This window comes from Larus michahellis, chromosome 5 (genome assembly GCF_964199755.1).
Source record: "Larus michahellis chromosome 5, bLarMic1.1, whole genome shotgun sequence".
Lineage (NCBI taxonomy): Eukaryota > Metazoa > Chordata > Aves > Charadriiformes > Laridae > Larus > Larus michahellis.
Genome location: NC_133900.1, coordinates 18,189,700 through 18,199,080, shown reverse-complemented (window position 1 = coordinate 18,199,080; position 9,381 = coordinate 18,189,700).

The following is a 9,381-nucleotide window of genomic DNA, read 5'->3' as shown; positions in this document are numbered from 1 at the left end:
CTGGATTTTGCTTGTATTTGGGAAAAATTCTGCCTCTGATGAAAAAAGCAGCCCTGTTTCTGATCAGGCTGAGCTTCTGTGTGGTGGTCTGGAGAGGGGAAGGACTTTGTTACTGATGGTTTATTTATGTTCGGTTATTTTTAAATGGCAGCTGTCCGAAGCTGTTCAGTGTTTGGAGCGTGAAATTAAGTCTCAGGAGAGATGGATTAGAGGACAGAATGCCAGGGAGACAATCAAAAGTTCATGATATAAGTGGTTTACCCTATAGCTCTGAGAATCTATCACAAAGCTTCCCAGTCTGTCATTTGTTAGTTATAATTGTTTGGTAAGATCCTGCACTGTGTGTATCTATCTATCCATCTATATATATGGCACGCCGCTTCCTTTCATACTGCTGGCATTCACATGCATGCAGGTTGAATGCTGAATACTATGGAATATTCCCCTTAACTACATTATGTTTTGTTCTTTTCTAATAAAAATATTTAATAAAGACAAAATTACCTTATAAACCATGCAAATGCCGAATATCATCTTACACCACATGCATTTGTCATGAATTCTTGCCTGACGCACAATCCTTTTTCCAGCCAGTAAGTCTGCTGCCGTACACTCCATTTTTTCTATTATATTATCTTTAAATAAAATCTTAAATGATACTATTCTTTCTGAGACATTTTTTGGAAGGCATGGGGAAAGAGAGACATTCTAATTAAACGTACTCATTGTTGATGGCAACCGAACACTTTCACTTCCAAAAACTCCACTAAAAAACTTCAGATGAAACATGATTCTTAATAATCAGAGACACAAGAGCATTGTAGAGCTGATGGTTCAATATTATTCCTTGACTTGACACCATTGGGGTATACTTTTTCCCCCGAAATATATTTGATAAAGCAATAGCAATCAAACTGCTATAGTAAACTAATAGATGTAATGAAACTCTATTGGCACCCAGAGACTTCTGAAACTGGAAGAAGACAATAGATTAATTTGGAAATCACTCTTTCATTAATTCATTTGCATTCCTCTTTTCATAATTCTTACAAGCAATCATGATAGAGCACATGTGAAAATGACAGGTGAGAAAGCAGGTGGGATCATTTAGGATATTATTCATCAGTACAAGGAAGAGTTGTTGATCTTCGGGAAAGCATCATAACATGTCATTTCTGATTTCTCCCTCTTATTCCCCTCCCTTTTTGTATTTGAACCTTTATAAACCTCTAGATGCTTTATTTTTTGGGAGCGGGCATTGGCTGTCACTGGGAAGAACTGCAAGAGGCATGACCTATCAGTACTTTAGCAGACCGTAATGGTTTTTAACGTGGAATGCAGTGATGGGATCCTCCTGTCGGCAGGGGCGATAGCCTGGAAAGCTGACAAAGCGGCATAAGCAGTAATCATAGACTCACCCAAGTGACTTCGGCTGAGTAGACTCCATCCTAACACAAAGAAAGGGAACGAGTCTCAGAAGGAGCACAAACTGATCCTCACAGAAAAATATACATACGGAAGGCAATGACAAGGTTAACATTTGTGCATTTTAGCATGTGATTAGTTTTTGGTTATTAAAAAGATATGTTTGAACAGGATGACTTTCTGACTCTTATAGGGACAGCATCTTTATTGGACGCAGCAGGGCCACCAACTCATATATGGTGCCTGAAATGGAATTTTTATCTATTTTGATCTGAATAGAGCTATAATCCACCAAGGAACCAGAACACCCCAGCAAACGCGTACTCAGCAAATAGCTCCGAAGTGCCACCTGCCAGCAGGCATAGCAAGCTCAGTAACCAAAGCTAAAAGCCTCGTCTGGCTCAGTCTTACTGCACAGCATGAAGGAGCAGAAACCACGGATGAAGACTGTAAGGAGTGAATGCACAACTGACTAACAGCTCCGTTAGATGTTGCTCCTGGAGACACTGGCAAACCTGGGACTGATCTGCAGGCCACGGCTTCATTGATAACTCACCTCCTTTGGCCAAGTGCTGATCTAAGTGCTCTGCCTGACCTCTGAAAGGCGTCTCCTTTTGTTCGTGGCTATCAGGGCACAGCAAGGGCCGGCTGCTCCCGGTGGGGCTGGCCTTGAGCCCTGAGGCTGAGGAGTGAGTTTGTCCCCATTACTAAGAAAACACAGCTTTGTCATCAGTGCAGACCACTCTTACTTGGGGGGAAGGGAGAGAATTCCAATCCAACAGTTTGGTCTGACGCAAAGTTTGATCCCTGACTTTGCGTGTTTCGTTAGCAGGCTGGGAGATCATGATTCACGCAGCTCTAGTTCCAAAAATTCTGCATTTACTATTTGATGCATTGATCCTTTCACTTAATAGCTAGCCCTTAAGCCATAATAACTTACAGATATATGCATTTATTCTACAATACTCTGAAAGGTCTTTTTAAATATTCATTCTATTCTGCTAAATAAGCAGCCCTCCTTTCCAGGAGGCCTGTGATTAACGCTCCTTTCATCCGTCACCACTATACACTGCCTTTGGCAAAGCCTGATCCTCTTGCCACTCCGAAAATGTAACTTGAACCAGAACTTATTTTCCATACTTCTGCTACTGACAAGCTTCAGGACTTTAGGCAAATCACTTGACCTTACTGCATCTCACTTTCCTCTCCATTAAAATGGGGATAGTGCCTAGCTTCATAAAGTATGTCAGTTCTACAGATTAAAATAAAATGCTATGGATGAACTTAATATAATTCTTCTACACACAATGGAAATTTCATCCTTTAAGATGATGCCAATGACAAAGCTGTCAAACCAAAACTGCTCCTGGCAGACAAAATCTTCTATCAGCACCGCGTCCCAGTGCCATCAGCAGGGCCATAAATAAGGGAAGGGACACATTTGTTCAGCTCACTTGACAGGATCATCATCAGTAGCTGGACTTCCAGGGCTGGTTTTGTGGTTTTGTTTTTTTTCCCCCCAAAATGAACGTGGCACATAACCCGGGTGTTACTTTATACAGCTAACACAGGAAAATATAGGATGTGTACGGAGAATTTTCTATTAAAAAAGCAAGTTGACAGCACAATACAGTGTTCAGAAAGAGTTCTAATAATGTCTGCTAATGGTGGTTTAAAATGGTGACCTGCCTATTTGACTAACTATTCTGAAGGCTGTGGGATAATTATTTCAAACTGGCATCAAATTTAATTGTATGGTAAATTAATGAGTAAAAGGCTTCTTACTGTTGTTTAATAAGTATGGAGGAAATACACTTAACTTTTCATATAAAGTAGTCAAATTGCATAAGCAATAAGTGCACATTAGATGTCGTATTTATTACATCAAATCTGTGAACACTGTTAATACATTAACATTTAAAAAGGTAGCCCATGGCAAGTCAATTTCACAGCAATTAAAACTGAAAAACTGGTAATTGACATTTGATAAGTGTGTTAATTGATATCAAGCTTGCAATAGCTAACATGTTAAATGTCAATTAAATCCATGTGTTTTTACAATTAGAATTTATTAATAAAGAATCTAATTACAAAATGTTGGTTATGTCAATTTATGTTAATTATGCAACAACTAAATTTATAGTGGAAAAAGTCCTCAACAGCACACTAAAATTTTCCCTAATTTCTAACGTTTTACATTTAACGTGTTGTCTGTTTTTTCCTGTTCTAGCTGCAACAGAGGGGGGGGGGAAATTAGATTAATAGTGTAGAATCACTGTCCAACCTCATAATATTGAAAAAAAAATTAAGATCAGTACTTCTTGCATAGTTTTGATGATGACCACCTATTCAAGCCTCTTTATAGCATTTAAAACAATTTTTCTATAGTTTCGTGAAAAGTACAGTTATGAAAATATTCTGTATCAAATGTGGTAAGTATTCAGTAAACCCAAGAAACCTGGTTTCCTCATTGTTCCTGTGCTGTTGCTTTCATTTATGGGCCAGCGATTCTGGGCACTAATCATACAACCCTGCCTGGACTACACAGATCATAGGTATTTCCATATGCCCTAAGTTGGAAAAATGCCTATGCAAGGCAAGCAAGGCAAAGTAGGGGATGATGGGGATCATTTTCTAAGGTTGATGTGTAGTCACAGAGATGGACTCAGAAATGTCTAGATATTCTAACTAGAACAAGTTGGAGTATTTATCCATCCCTGCATGGGACAGGAAAGTGACCAGCATGAAGCCTGCCCCAAGCAGAAAGCAAGCAATCTGGAAGCAAATACAAGATTTTACACTTGTTCTTGCATAAGAGCAGAAACATTTGATACCTATTCTCTCTGACGGAGCATCCGGAGAGCAGGATATGGCCCTAATGTACATCACATCTTGCTGCAAGAGTCAGCAGCTCATCATTAGATGAGAATAATGAGCAAGCTCCCACCCAGCTGCAGTCCACTCCCCAAATTCCTGGCTAAGCATCTCTCAGATTGCTTCCAGACTATCTATGGAGATCCGTTCTACCGCATGTTTCTGGTTCCTACTCCTGCTCTTCCTAAAAAGCCTTCCTACCAGGCTTTTTAGGCTGTCATGCATTGATGGAAGCCAGGAAGAGGAGGTATTGCCACCAAGGGCTTGAAGAGAGGGATGAAACTAGAGCTGCTGTAAGTGACAGGAGGCATCAGCCAGAACCATGAGCCACAGTGGGAAAAGCGGTCAGCCTGGAGAAATTAATGTAGAGAGCGAACGTCAGGCACCGTATGCAGGGGAAAACACAAGGTAGAGGGGAAGGAGAAGGAAAAAAAATAATAACAAGAGATATTTAATATCCTCGAGGCACACAGAGGGAAATGAGAGAATGACAGGAAAGGGAAAGAAGCTGGGAAAAGTGAAAGGGTGGAGAAAAATGAAGAAAGCAGATTTCTATGCTATTTCTTTTTCATGCAAAGATTTTTTTGCATTTGTGAAAAGGTAAAAGAGTTCAAATCAAGGTGAAAAGGACAGCAATTTTTTTTTATGACATCATAAACTGCAAATCTTAATGACAAGTATATTGAGCTATATTAACAGTTTAAATTCTGTAAAAATAATTTCCCATTAATTTTCACCATTTTTATATCTTTGACTTCCTGCCTGTTAACGTGGAGCCTCTGGCTGCTGCTTTGGAACTTGAGCAGATGCTCTCTTGTGCATTGTAAGATCACCAACAACAAAGGTCCCTTTACCTAACAAAGTTAAAATCGATTCTCTATTGGTCTTGTTTGTTTGTTCAGAACACTTGTTTCAATTGTCACTTCTGCTATTGCAACTTCTACAGCTTACTTTGCTTTTAATTTGACACTAATAGGGAAAAATTGATTTTATTTCCACTTATTTCCCAGTTTGTCACATGTTCGTCTCCATTTGGGACAACATGCAATGCTGTCTCCCTTCGCTGTGAGAACGAAAATTAGGTTTACACTAAAGAAAGATTTTGTCAGGAAAGAATGTTTTGGCCTGACAGTATCTGTAATTAAATTCTTAAAGAGAGGAATGCTGAGCTGAAAGTATTTAAAAATTAACCTCCTTTGAAATCTGAAGTGCAACACCTTTTGGTACCTTTAAATTAAAATTGATCTAGTAAAGCAGAGTAGCAGATTTGGGTTGGGTTTTTTCTTTGTTTTGTTTTTTAAGATCTGAGTCCCTTTGTCAAACAAATTTGAAATCCAGAAAAAGTCATACTTCGCAATTCACACACATACCATAGCACCATTCATAAAAGACAGAGAATGACAGGATGGGGGGGAAGGGGAAGAAGAAAAAAACAAACACCCCAGAGTTGAGAGGAAGTGGTAAAAAGCCGCTCTATAATCATACATAATAACAGTTTCCAATATTTGTTTAAATACCTGTTTAGTAAAACCCCATGCCTTTGCCATATGGTTGTTCTATAGCTATGTATCGTACGCACAGTTAGCGGAAACATTTATCCGTGGCCTTTCCCTAACATCACGACAGAACCCCCACCTTCTCAGTTTAATAAAACAATTTCTCAGAAGGCTTTGTTTTATTTAGTTCTGCCCCTCTAACTGTGCAGAGCAGTAGGTTTGGAGGCTCTCTTGAGCTTACTTGCAAGCGGTTGCGTTATTTTGCTCGTACCACACAACATTTCTCTGTGTGACCACAGGCAGAAACAGAAAACCTCTGCCTGCTGCCTTTACCCTGAGTGAGGTCTGGACAACTCAGGGTCCCTCATCAAGGTTAATATATATAGATATATGTATATATACACACACACACATATATAAAAAAATTTACAGAAGAGATTACTATCTCAGAAACTATTATTTAAGGATAGGTAGACCTCCTTGATTTATAACGACATGAACAGCTCATCATACAGCCTCAAAGCCTTTGTCCTCCTTTCATTCTTAATTCCTGCATAGCATGTAAATCCCAAAAGCTGTGAACCCTCTGGTGTGAAGGGGAGGAACAGAGGAATTTTGAGATGTAAAGCATAACCCCATGGCGTGGGCTAGACTGCTATAATGGTACAATGTGCTGAGAGGTTCGAACCTATTTTAAATGCATTAAAAAAAAAAAAAAGCTGCTCAAAAAAGCAACAGAAAACACTTTGAGGTATGGGTTCACAGTTCATTACAGGAAATAAATTTAAAGATCCTCTTAAAATTCTCTGGAAAAGATTCCTAGTTGCCCAAAGGTCATAACATTTGCCCAAGAAAAATTTTCGTTTATTTAATATAGATATTTTTCCCACAACCTATACAGATACTGCCAACTGCCACTGTCTTACTGTCCTACTCCTTAATAGGATCTGTTTGCATAAAGAAACAGTCACCGAAACAGAAAAAGTGGACCTATAGCCTTGGGACTTCTGTACTTACAGGAGTTATGCAAAACCCGGTTACCTGCTCTACCTGGTCTGAAAGGAGGCTCTTGCTCTTGGGTTTGCAAACTAATCTCTTTGCAAGCGGCTATTTCAAGAGCTCCCTCTTCTTACCCGTACTCTTCTTGTAAAGTCTCCTCATGATTAGTGAAAACCAGTATGAAATAAATCAACACGTTCCTAAATAAATTTTCCTGGAATACCTCTGATCAGATCTAGACAGCTCCATCTGAAGATGAAATCTGCAGCTTTGATTCCTGTGCAGCTTCGAAGCACTACAATAGCTAGCTTTTTGGGCCACTCTTGCATCGGGAAGGCTGAAGGAAACCTTCAAAGCTCCTCTGTAGCATCCTTTATATGGCATTTCAAGTATCCTCATGAATTCTGCTTCTGATATAAAAACGCTTGAGATACTAAGCTCCTCCACGGATCCAAAATTCCATCTTATATACTACAAGGCAAGACATAATCAATCAAAAAACGTTACAGCTTTTAGCAGTGGAATTCCAGTGAAAATGCATGTAGACCTATAATATTCAAGTAGTTATTTCAATTTAGCAACAATTTAATAGCACTTAGAATAATGGCTTTTAAAAGTTCATTTTTAATTCTGCTGATTATAATAGGGGTGATACCAACATAAATACTGATTACTCAATCAGCACTTGACAAATTCTGTCAAGAAAAAGATATTTTTAGCATAGACTTCAGGCTTATGTTCAGGTTTATTTCTTTCTTTAACCTGGACACCCCCCTGTCCTCATATACGTCACCTAGATCTTGAAGGCTCTTTCTGAAGAACAGCTAAAGTAAACAGCCTTTCATCTTTCTGTGCATAGATGCAGGTTTTGCCCAAGGTCTCGTCACCCATTTTCATTTATTGCAGCTTCCATCTCAGGAAGAATCAGGACCCAGGAAGAATCAGGCATCAGGACCCAGACGGTCAACGCTAAACCCAACACCCTAAGTTATCTCCTCTGGCTACATTACTTGCCTTTTTGCATCCTTTCTTTTCCAAAGACCGAAGGATAAACCATCTTCCTTCCTTCCAAGACCTTTCAGCAACATTTCTCAGTTCTGTTGAGGGTTAAGAATCAAAAAAACACATTTCTAAAAAATTTTGTATTGCACAAAACAGGAGGCAGATAAAAGGAATTATAAGATCCATTAACGTAACATCAATTTTAAATAGAATTGGCTTCCTTCAAAATTTTCTTATTTTCATCCCTAGATTTATTCTTTTTAATGACAGAAAAGTAGAAATACTTTTCAATATTTTTTTTTCTTTTTTAAAGTCTTTGGAATAATTTTCTGGAGTTTAATAAAGTTGTTCAAAATACTTGCAACATTATTAGGCCCAGCATTTAAAGTATTCAAATGAATCTTCAAAGTGCTCAGCTTATGAGATTTGCAAAATTAACTTTGTAATTACAGTATGCAACAAAATACAGTGCTGATAGGCATTTTCCAACTGAATGGAGTTCATTTCTAGCATTAAACATTATGTATCCTGTCTCAGATAATTTTGGCTTTCCCGAGGATGGATTCTGTAATAGAGACAGATTTCCCAGCTATTACCTCTAGAGAAAAATGTCAGAAACTACTCCATTGGCTGCATAGTGTCAACCTGCTCATTTCAATATCTACCTAGTTTTGAGAAGTGAATTTTGAAGGACAGATCCTGTTTACACAAACTCGAGTCTTGTTCTATTTAAAAGCCCTCTTTGAAGGCTGCCAGGGTCGTCATCTCCTCCCTCCAGTTTTGACTGAAAAAAGAACCTTTGAAAAATGTAACTTTCTGCTCTATAATTAGGGAACTTGGTTTTGTAACGCATCAGGGAAAATGTGCAATGGCTTTTTGATTTTAAAACAAAACTTCTTTTATCTTAGTGCATAATAATTTTATTTAGAGTCTGGGGTGATTGGCGCTTTTTTTATTTTTATTTTTTTCAGACATGGCATTCTTACTGTTAGTAAAATGAGAAAGTCAAATTTAAATCTTTATAAGGAGCTGATTTGAGCAAGGATACTAATTTGCTTTTCATGTTGCTTTCTACTTTCTATTTTTTTCCTGGTTTTTTGCCCCTCCTTCAGGCAACTCTTGAAGCGTAAAAGCGACAGAAGGCACCACAGTTAGAGTGCACGTGGGGCAACACCTAGTCGCATGTTGGAGAAGGCAACATCTGGTTTCGCACCTTAAATGAATTATATCAAGGAATTAAGGTGATGGATTGTTAACCAAAATCCTACAGATCTGTACAAAACTTTATCAACATTTTAACTCTCATCCTCAATTAAATAATTTACTGGAATAAAAGCAGGGAAAATCAGTATAATTGGAGACCTATTTTTCATGTTTCATTCTCTCACTTTTGAAAGACGTTAGAGGTTTGGGAAGAGGACAAGGAAGATTTTAACATAGAACGCAAGGACCTGGAAACCTTCTGATGCACATTGCAATTATCTGGTTTGTTCCATTCATAGCCATTGTATGGTTTAATAAGCACCATTAGCAGTTCACTATACGAGCGCCTGTTTACTAAGCTTCACACATGGAGATCTAGATC